Consider the following 11432-nt stretch of genomic DNA (forward strand, 5'->3'; position numbering starts at 1 on the left):
TTTTTGTGTATGGTGTGAGGAAATGGTCCGATTTCACTGTTCTGCATGGGGCTGTTCAATTTTCCCAACACCATTTGTTGAAGAGACTCTTTTTTCCATTGGATATTCTTTCCTGCTTTGTCAAAGATTAGTTGACCATAGATTCCAGGTCCATTTCTGGATTCTCTGTTCTGTTCCATTGATCTATATGTTTTTGTGCTAGTACCATCCTGTCTTGATGATTACCGTTTTGTAATAGAACTTGAAGCTGAAATTGTGATGCCACCAACTTGGTTTCTTTTTTTCAACATTGCTCTGGCTAGTTGTGTGTTTTCTGGTTCCATACAATTTTAGGATTATTGTTCCAGCCCTGTGAAAAAAGTTGATGGTATTTTGATAAATTGCATTGTATGGATAGATGCTCTAGATAACATAGACATCTTAGCAATATTCATTCTTTCAATCCATGAGCATGGAGTTTCTTTCTATTTCTTTGTGTCTTCCTCAGTTTCTTTCATGAGTGTTCTATAGTTTTCCGAGTATAGATCCTTTGCTTCTTTGGTTAGGTTTATTCCTAGGTATTATGGTTTTGGTGGAATTGTAAATGGAATAACTCCGTAATTTCTCTTTCTTCTGTCTCATTGTTAGTGTATAGAAATGCAACTGATTTCTGTGCATTTATTTTATATCTTGCTAAATTCCTGTATGAGTTCTATTAGCAATTTTGGGGTGGAGTCTTTTGGGTTTTCCACATGGAGTAGTATGTCATCTGCAAAGAGTGAAAGTTTAACTTCTTCTTTGCTGATTTGAATGTCTTTTATTTCTTTTGTTGTCTGATTGCTGAGGCTAGACTTCTAGTACTATGTTTGAACAACATTGGTGATAGTGGACATCCCTGCCATGTTCCTGACTTAGGAGGAAAGCCCTCAGGTTTTCCGTATTGAGAATGATATTCACTGTGGCCTTTTCATAGATGCTTTTAATTATACTGAGGTATGTACTCTCTGTCTTACACTGTAAAGCGTATTTTATTTTATATTTTTTTTAAGATTTTATTTATTTGACAGAGAGTGAGAGAGTGAGAGAGCAAGCACAAGCAGGGGGAGTGGCAATACCACTTGGTCATAGTGAATAATCCTTTTAATATATTGTTGGATCCTCTTGGATAGCATCTTGGTGAGATTTTAACATCCATGTCATCAGGATATTGGTCTGTAATTCTTTTTGGTGGAGTCTTTGGTTTTAGGATCAAGGTAATGCTGGCCTTATAGGAAGAGTTTGGAAGTTTTCCTTCCATTCTGTTTTTCTTTTTTTTAAGATTTTATTTATTCATTCATGAGAGACAGAGAGAGGCAGAGACACAGGCAGAGGGAGAAGCAGGCTCCACGCAGGGAGCCTGATGTGGGACTCGATCCCTTTGCTGCATCCCAAAGACTAAGAACAGTTGTATTTTCATTTTCATTTGTTTCCATGAATTTTTATAATTTTTCTTAATTTTATGGTTGACCTATTCATTTTTTAGTAGGCTGTACTTTAGCCTCCATGTATCTTGTGTTTTAGTTTTAGTTTAAAGCATTGTGGTCCAAGAATATATGCAGGGTGTAATCCCAGGCTTTTGGTGCCAGTTGAGACCTGATTTGTGACCCAGTATGTGATCTATCTGGTAAATGTTCCATGTGCACTTGAGAAGTATTCTGTTGCTTTAGGATGGAATGGTTTGAATGTATCTGTGAAGTCCATCTGGTCCAGTATGTCATTTAAAGCCCTTATTTCTTTATTGATCTGCTTAGATGATTGCCCATTGCTGTGAGTGTTAAAGTCCCCTGCTATTACTGTATTATTACCAGTGTGTTTTTAAAATATTCTTATTTATTGGCTTTATAATAGGCTGTTCCCATATTAGGGGCATAAATATTTACAATTGCTAGATCTTCTTGTTGGATAGACCCTTTATTGTGATATAGTAACCATCCTCATTTCTTATTACAGTCTTTGGTTTAAAATCTGTTTTCTGATATAAGGATTGCCACCCCATCTTTCTTTGACGTCCATTATCATAAGTGGTTTTTTACCTCCTTACTTTTTTTTTTTTATTTTTTTTTATTTTTTATTTTTTATTTTTTATTTTATTTTTTTTTACCTCCTTACTTTATTTTTTTTACCCCCTTACTTTAAATCTGGAGGTATCTTTGGGTCTAAACTGAGTCTCTTGCAGACAGCATATCAATGAGTCTTGCTTTTTTAAATCAAATCTGATATCCTGTATTTTTGGATTGGTGCATTTAGCCCATTTGCATTCAGAATAACTATTAAAAGATATGAATTTAGTGCCATTGTATTACCTGTAAAGTCACTATTTCTGTATATTGTCTCTGTTCCTTTGTGGTCACTGTTATTTTTTGTACATGGATGGGAAGGGAGTATGCTGTTTTGTACATTTTGATGACTGAACCACCTGAGTATTTTACCTTTTCAAAACAGTAAATGGAAATTTTTTAAAAAAAATCTAGAAGTGGGTTAAAATTTAAATAGAACTTGTATATTGAAATAGCAAAATGTAAACCAGAAATTTAGTCACTAAACAAACTATGATACCTGAACCAGTGTATATTAAACCCTCTACACCTGCATTCATATGGTAATGATTAGTGAGTGAGTGATGTTTAACTTTAAAACTGGTAGCTCCTATGAGATACTTAAATAAGAAGGGAAAGATGTAGTTGTGTTGACCCTCTCTCAAATTTATGTCAAGTTTTTTATCACCTTACCATCGGAATAACAGAATGGACATAGAAACTTAAGTCTTACCATAAAAAACATGCTAAAGGTGTTTTGCCAAATTAATTGATTGGTTGGATGACTGATTTCACTGTAAATCATCACACTGTTGGGTTTGTGTTGACTAGTAAGCAAGATATTGAGTAAGATATATTTAATCCCAAATTGCTTACTTGCTTTTTAGTTAACTAGAAATATAGTTAAATAGATTAGTTGATTTTCTATCATTATATTTCTTACATCAAAGTAATAAATTTAAAAATTCAGGAAAAGAAAATAAAAAATCTTGTAATATAATCTTTGTTAGCATTTTGATGTCTTTTTTAATCTGAATATATATGTATATATGTGTATGTATATATATTTTTAATTACTTATTTACTTATTATTATTTGACAGAGAGAGATATAGAGCACACACAAGCAGGCGGAGCAGCAGGCAGAGGTAAAGGGAAAAAAGCAGGCTCCCTGCTGAGCAAAGAGTCTGACGTGGGGCTTGATCCCAGGACCCTGGGATTTTATTTTTATTTAAAATAATATTTTTTATTGAGATTTGATTTGCCAACATATAGTATAACACCCAGCGCTCATTCCATCAAGTGCCCTCCTCAGTGCCCATCACCCAGTTACTCATCTCCCCACCTGCCTCCCCTCCACTACCCTTTTTTTCGTTTCCTAGAGTTAGGAGTTTCTCATATTTTGTCACCCTCTCTAATTTTTCCCATTCATTTTCCCTCCTTCCATTATAACCCTTTTCACTATGTCTTATATTCCCCATATGATGATTGTCCTTTTCAGATTGACTTACTTCACTCAGCATGATACCCTCCAGTTTCATCCATGTGGAAGCAAATGGTGGGTATTCGTCCTTTCTAATGGCTGAGTAAGATTCTATTTGTGTGTGTGTGTGTATATACACACACACACATACATACATACATAACCAATATTCTTCATCTGTTCATCTGTTGAAGGACATTGAGGCTCTTTCCACAGTTGGCTATTGTGGACATTGCTGCTATAAACGTTGGGTGCAGGTGTCCCAGCGTTCCACTGCATCAGTATCTTTGGGGTAAATACCCAGTGCAGTTGCTGCGTCGTAGGGTAGCTCTGTTTTAACTCTTTGAGGAACCTCCACACTGTTTTCCAGAGTGGCTGTACCAGTTTGCTTTTCCACCAATTGTGCAAGAGGGGTTCCCCTTTCTATACATCCTCTCCAACATTTGTTGTTTCCTGTCTTGTTAATTTTCGCCATATCACTGGTGTGAGGTGGTATCTCATTGTGGTTTTGATTGTATTTCCCTGATAGCAAGTGATTATGACCTGAGCTGAAGGCAAGCACTTAACCAATGGAACCACCCAGGTGCTCCTGTATATATATTTAAAAAAAAAAAAAAACATAAAAACTGATCTTACTTTTTTATGACCTGCTTTTCATATAGTATTTACATAGGAGCATTTTCACATGTCAATTAACATTCTGGAACATGATCTTTAATCCTGTGTAGTATTAACAGTATTTAACTCCTGTGTAGTATTGTGTCAGTGCCCTATAATTTATTTAATTCTGTAGTCTTAGACATCTAAGACTAGCTTACTCCAAAGCACTTTGTTTAATTGAAATTTTTATGTATTTTGCTGATGAATTTAGTTACTTTTTTTGTGAGTTACTCTCTAGCTTTGTCATGCTTATTGCCTGAGAAAGATAGGATCCTTGGTCTTGTCCTCTAGTGGATCCAATCATAACAGCCAGACATTAAGCATGCCCGCCTGGAATTTTTAAAAAGATTTTATTTATCTATTCATGAGAGATACAGAGAGGGGCACAGGCACAGGCAGAGAGAGAAGCAGGCTACATGCAGGGAGCCTGATGCGGGACTTGATCTTGGGTCTTCAGGATCACACCCTCGGCTAAGGCAGCGCTAAACCACTGAGCCACCAGAGCTGCCCTCTGCTGGAGTTTTAAGACCAATGGCTGGACTGTGTTTCCCAAAGCCACTTGGAACAATGGTTTTGCTGGCTGATGCTCGTTTAGATTAGACTGTTGCTAAGATGATTTAAGATGCTTTATCAGCACATACCTAAAACCTAACTTGGAGTTAAGGGTATTCTAGGCAAAGAATCTTGTCTTATTTTTATTGTAGAATGAGACCTTCACTTCTTGTAAAGCTAGGCAGGAATTTGGCAGGGAAAGAACTACCAATCTAGCCAAGCATTCTGTATCAGGAGTGTTGTCTCAAGTTCTACAAAATTACCTGATTTTAGAAAATCACTTCTTCATTATTTTTTCAATATTCTTACTAAACAATATATTATGTAAAATTTCACTTTGACTTAAGTTTAGAAATTGTACATTGGTTTGTAATTTTTAACATGGAAGACTTCATTAATTTTGCTTTAGTCATTTGTAATATTGAAACTCTAGGTAAGTTATAATGTATCTCTAGTTTCCTTTGAAGTGAACAAACTTTCTTTCTCTGGTAATGAATATAAAGATGGCAAACAAATGTTGGTTCAGTATATATTATATGAGTGAGTTGAAACGCTTTTAAGTATTCTCAAGCACGTTAGATAACTTTTCACTTACAAAAAAATAATATACTAACAATTATTTTGTTTCTTACATTATCTCCTAGTTCTTAAGTCTTATTGAGTGATATAATTAGCTTCCTGTGAGTTACTGTATATGAGAAAATAATAGAGGTGGACATTCTTCTTAAATATTCTGTAGTGAAGTCTTTGCTAATTATAAATCAGTGAGATTCTATTTATATCTGTCTGTTATGTGTATTTTCACATCCTCTTACTTAAGATGTTTCTGGTGAAGGGAGAGGTGTTCAAAGACAATTACTAGAAACTGTATCTTGGAGTGTGTCCTAAGAGCAAGCAAGAACAAGCTAGAACATCAAATGGGGAAATAATAAAAGTCAAGGTATTGAGCCAGGTTGCTGAGCATCCAGAATACTCGAGAACCAGAGCATTTGCACTCATATCTTATGTAAATATAGGTCAATTGCTTGCTTTCACCATCAGGTAGCCATTTTTTAATCCTGGTGGTTTGTAAAGCCATCTATGGTTTGGCTTTTGCAGAATTTAATTGTAATTATATGCTACAATTAATGGCTTAATTGTTTTTTTAATGGCTTAATTGTACAGTAAATTGTACAGTATCTAATATCTGTTAATTATTTCAGGTGTGTTCACCTGCCTCTACAAAGATTGTTTTTCAACACCTTGAGGGCAGAGGCCAAATATTATACTTTTGTGTACTTTTCATCTTCTGGTAAAAGTAGTCTCCTACTTTGATTTTCAAAGCTCCTGAGGAAATAAAGGGGTGTGTATGTATGTGTGTGCGTGGGTATGTGCACGTGCATATGTGTGTATGCATGTGTGTGCGTATAAGCTGAAATGACAAAGCAAAGAATATTTTCCCTTTCTGAAATGTGTATATATTCACAGTGACAATTACTTTGATTAAATTCAAAGAATTATATAATGCAGGTGTTTTTCAAAAACTTATGATTAATTTTTTAAAATTTAACCAACTAATTATATCATCTCTCTCCAGTAAGAATATTTCACACCTTCCCTGGGCAGAAAGTTTTCAGCGTTTTAGGACTATTCTTGGAAAAGTTAAAGTTATCCATTAGGCTTCATTCAGTTGCAAATAACAGCATATTCAACAGGTCACTTTGCAAACCCTGTGTTTTTACAGTGATAAAGGAGAAGGTACCAGAAATGTCTGTTGGGTTGGCCAACCAACCATTCTGCTTGCTTTGGGGAATCCAAGGTATTCCTATTGACTAACTGATTATCAGTGTATGTGCTTCCTCATATTGGCTAAAATTCAAACTCCCTAGAACTAACTTTCTTTGAATTTCATTCTTTTTGAAAAATATGGAATGATTTTATTCTCTTTGCTACCAGAAAACTCAAGTATTTCTTAACAGCTTTTTTGGAAGTATAATTTATGTATATAAAACTCACCTGTTGTTAAGTATACAATCAGTGATTATAGTGAACTTAAAGAGCTATGCAATTACCACCACAATCCAGGTTTAGAACATTTCTGTTACCCCTAAAGTGCCCTTATACCCATTTGTAGTTGATCTTCAATTTTGCCTTTCTCACCTTCAGCACCAGGCAACTACTCATCTGCTTTCTGGTGCTAAGGTTTTTCTTTTCCAGAATTTTTTAACTGAGTGAGATCATATATTATGTGTTCTTTTGCATCTCACTGATTCCACTTAGTATAATGGTTTGAGGTTTGTGCAAATTGTATATGTGTACATATATGCATGTGTCAGTGTTTGATTCCTTTTTATGGCCTCCAGTTTTGTTTTTCTCCAGGGTTGCTTTGGCTATTTGGAGTTATTTTGTTCTGGTTCCATACAAATTTTAGGATTATTTGTTTTATTTCTGTGAAAAATGCCATTGGAATTTTGCTAGGGATTGCATTGAGTCTGTAGACTGCTTTGGGTAGTGTGGCATTTTAACAATGTAATTCTTCTGATCTATGAGCATGGAATATCTTTCCATTTTTAAATCTTTCTTTCATCAATGTCATATATTTCTCAGTGTACAGATCTTTCCTTTCCTTGGTTAAATTTATTTCTAGATATTTTATTCTTTTTGATTCAATTGTACATAGGATTCTTATTTTCTTTTCTGATAGGTCTTTGTTACTGTATAGAAATACAACTGATTCGTGTTGATTTTGTATCCTTCAACTTTGCATAATTCACTTATTCTAACAGTTTTTTAGCAGCATCTTTGGAGTTTTCTATATGTAGTAACATGTCATCTGAAAATAGAGACTGTTTGCAGTCTTCCTTTCTGACTTCGATGATTTTTCTTTTCTTTCTTTTTTCTTCCTTTTTCTTGCCTAATTGCTCAGGTTAATACCCCCACTACTATGTTGAATAAAGTGGTCAGAGTGGGCATCCTTGTCTTGATCTTAGAGGAAAAGTTTTTCAGCTTTTCACCATTGAATATGATGTTTACTGTGAGCATGTGATTTGTGGCCTTTATTATATTAATATACACTCCCTTTATGCCTAATTTGTTGAGACTTTTTGTCATGAATGGATATTGAATTTTGTCATGCTTCTTCTGTATATATTGAATGATCATATGATTTTTATCTTTCTTTCTCCATCTTAACTCATTGTAGGGCTTGAACTCAACAACCTTGAGATTGAGACCTTAGCTGAGATCAAGTCAAATATCCAACCAGCTGAGCCACCCAGGTGTCCCAGCCTTAATTTTGTCCATTATGGTCTATCACATTTTTCTGCAGATGGTAAACGGCTCTTGTATTTCCTGGATTAGATTCCAATCGATCATGATGTGTGATCTTTTACTGTATTGTTGAATTTGCTTTACCAGTACTTTGTGAGGATTTGCATCTGTCTTTACCAGGGATAACATATTAATCATAGTTATTTTAAATTCTCTATCTGATAATTCTAATATAAATTGTCAAAGCTGAATATTGTTTCTGATGCTTTGTCTCTTCAGACTATGTTTATTTTGACATTTTAACCTGCTTTGTAATTTTTTGTTGAAAGTTGGACATTATCTATCAGTTAAAAGGAACTGAGGTAAACAGGCTTTTAGGGTGAGGTTTTATGTTTATTAATTAGGAGTTAGGTTGTGTTTAATGTTTACTGTAGATGTCGGTGTTAGGCTTCAGTTTTGTCTCCTGTACTTGTTTCTGTCTGCCCTGCTGTCTTTGGGTATCCCCAGAAATTCCCTTTTAAATAGAGTTGGCATCTTGCCACTCTAAGTTATAATCCACTCTTGTTACACTGGAGCCTTGTTGATGGGATGGTAAGTTTGGGGGAGAGGAAGAAGTCTATAATTAAATTCAGGGTTTTTTTTTTTGTGTGTGTGTGCCTGATTCCCCTCAGAATTGTTTCTTAGCATTGTTTTTCCTCCTCTGATGTGAGATAGAAAGGGTAGGAGGGGCTCAAGTTGTCTGGTAAAGTAATTTTTCTTGAGGGCAGGCCTTTGTTATGGAGAACAGATGTTTTAGTTATATTTCATAATGGTTATTTTCCCCTCTCTCTACTGAATATTTCTAATGCTATTATCAAAATTGCAAGGGAAGACTTCTGAGAAGATGAGAGAGTAGGAGGATCCTAAGCTCACCTTATTCCATGGACATACCTAGGTAACAGCCAAATCAGTACAGCCGGCCCAGAAAATGACCCAAATACTGACAGAACAGACTTACCACAGTTAATCATAGAGAGGAGGCCACATCAGAAAGGGATAGGAGGGATGGAGATGTCGTCAGTCAGGAACCAAGCTCCCAGGAGACTAACCACAAATAGGAAGGACACCATAAGCACCAAGAGGGGAGAGGAGTGGACCCCACACCAGGCACCCCACACACAGGGGACCTGTGGTGGAAAGACAAGTTCCATAACATTTGGCTTTGAAAACCAGTGGGGCTTAACTTTGTGAATTTTTACAATCAGTGGGGCTTAACTCTGGGTACTTTAAAAATCAGCAGACTTAGCTCTGGGAGAGCTGGAGGGTGGTAGAAAACTGAGTCCCTGCACTCAGAGAGCTAGTATAACAAACAACTCCACTGAGATACAGTATAGAAGCAGTAGTTTGAAAAGTCCTGGGGGTATACATGAAGGAGATTTGTTTACTAATCTCAGAATATATGCTAGAGGGGCAGGGATCTTAGGGAGATTCTCCAAGAACAAAAGGGCCAGTGGGCACCATTTTTCTCCACAGTCCCCTACCCCAGCTTAGAGAGTAGGACACGTGTGGGAACCAGCAAACAGCCTCCACCTACCTTGCTAATGGTATACTTCCCACCCCCCACATTGTCCTGCAGATCTGTCCTATCCAACCTGCTCTACTAAGCAGGCATCCCTTCAGAGCAGTTCCTGCCACATGTCATTCTACAAGCAGCCCTGGTAGGAAGGGGTTGGTGCTGCTCTAAAGTGACTCTTGCCCTGTTGAGAGGGGAAAGATAAACCAACACCCATTCATCTGTAGCCCCATCTGCTGAACCCTATAACCAGCAATGCAGAACCCTATAACCCTGACACTATCAATCAGCATATCTGCAGCCCCTGCAGGCAGCCTGAGGACAGGCATCTGGTTTGACTACTGATGCTGCCCTAACTGCAAGCCCACAGCAGCTCTAGACTGACCCTTTAGCAACATAGGCACCAAACCCTGCCCACAATAGGAAAAGTGGGCTATTGCAGCCAACTGTACTGGAGGCAAATGTGGCCCAGCCACAATAGTAGGGCACATGTAACCCACATAGGGGACATTTCTGAAGCATCTGACTCTGATAAACAGGGGATATTGTGCTATAGGGCCACAGGACCTCTCTTCGTAAAGCCACTATTTTCAAGATCAGGAGATATAGCTGACTTTCCTAATATATGGAAGCAAACAAAGAGACAAAAATGAGATAGAGGAATATTTCCCAAATGAAAGAACAGGACAAAACCACAGCAAGAGAGCTAAATGAACATACATAAGAAGTATCCCTGATAGAGAATTGAAAGTAATGGCTATAAAATACTAGACTTGAGAAAAGAGTGGAGGATCTCAGTGAGACCTTCAATAAAGAGATAGGAAATATAAAAAAGAACCAACCAGAGATGAACTTAATAGTGGAAAATGAAATACACTAGAAGGAATGAATGGCAGATTCAGAGGAGACAGAAGAATCAGTGATCTAGAAGACAGTGTAATGGAGAACAACCAAGTTGAACAAAAGAATAACAAAAAATGAAAATAGGTTAAGAGAACTCAATGACATTATAAGCATGATAACATTCACATTTTAGGGATACCAGAAGGAGAAGAGAGATAAAGAGGGGCAGAAAATTTATTTGAAGAAATAATAGCTGAAAACTTGTCAAATCTGGGGAAGGAAACAGAAATCCAGATCCAAGAGGCACAGAGAGCCCCTGACAGTCCACCCAAGGAGGTCCATACCAAGACACATGATAATTAAAATGGCAAAAATTAGTGATAAAAACAGAATTTTAAAAGCAGGCAAGAGAAAAAATTACATACAAGGGAAGCTCCATAGATTGTCAGCTTATTTTCTTCAGCAGAAACTTTGCAGGCTAGAAGAGAGGGCATGATATATTCAAAGGGCTTAAAGGAAAAAACCTGCAATTAAGAATACTCTGTCCCGGAGGGTATATCATTCAGAATTGATGGAAAGATAGTTCCCCAGACAAACAAAAGTTAAAGAAGTTCACCACTAAACCATCCTACAAGAAATGCTAAAGGGATTCTTTTTTTTTTTTTTTAAAGGGGATTCTTTGAATGGAAGGAAAGACCATAAACAAGAAAAAAGTAGGAGAAAAAAAAAAGAAAAAGTAGGAGGCATAAAAACAGTAAAAGTAGGTATATTGTATAAAAATCAGTCAAGGATGCACAAAATAGAAGGATGTAAATTATGACATATCAAATATGCAGAGGTGGTGGGGGGGTGGTAAAAATTTAGTGATTTTAGAATGGGTCCAAACTTAAACGACTGTCCAACTTAATATAGACTGCTATATGCATAAGATGTTGTGTATGAACCTAATGGTAACTACAAGCTAGAAACCTCTAACATATGCAAAAGATAAATAGAAAGGAATGTAAGCATATCACTAAAGAAAGCCATCAGACTACAAG

The sequence above is a fragment of the Canis lupus genome, unplaced genomic scaffold, assembly GCF_011100685.1.
Source record: "Canis lupus familiaris isolate Mischka breed German Shepherd unplaced genomic scaffold, alternate assembly UU_Cfam_GSD_1.0 chrUn_S2001H2200, whole genome shotgun sequence".
Lineage (NCBI taxonomy): Eukaryota > Metazoa > Chordata > Mammalia > Carnivora > Canidae > Canis > Canis lupus.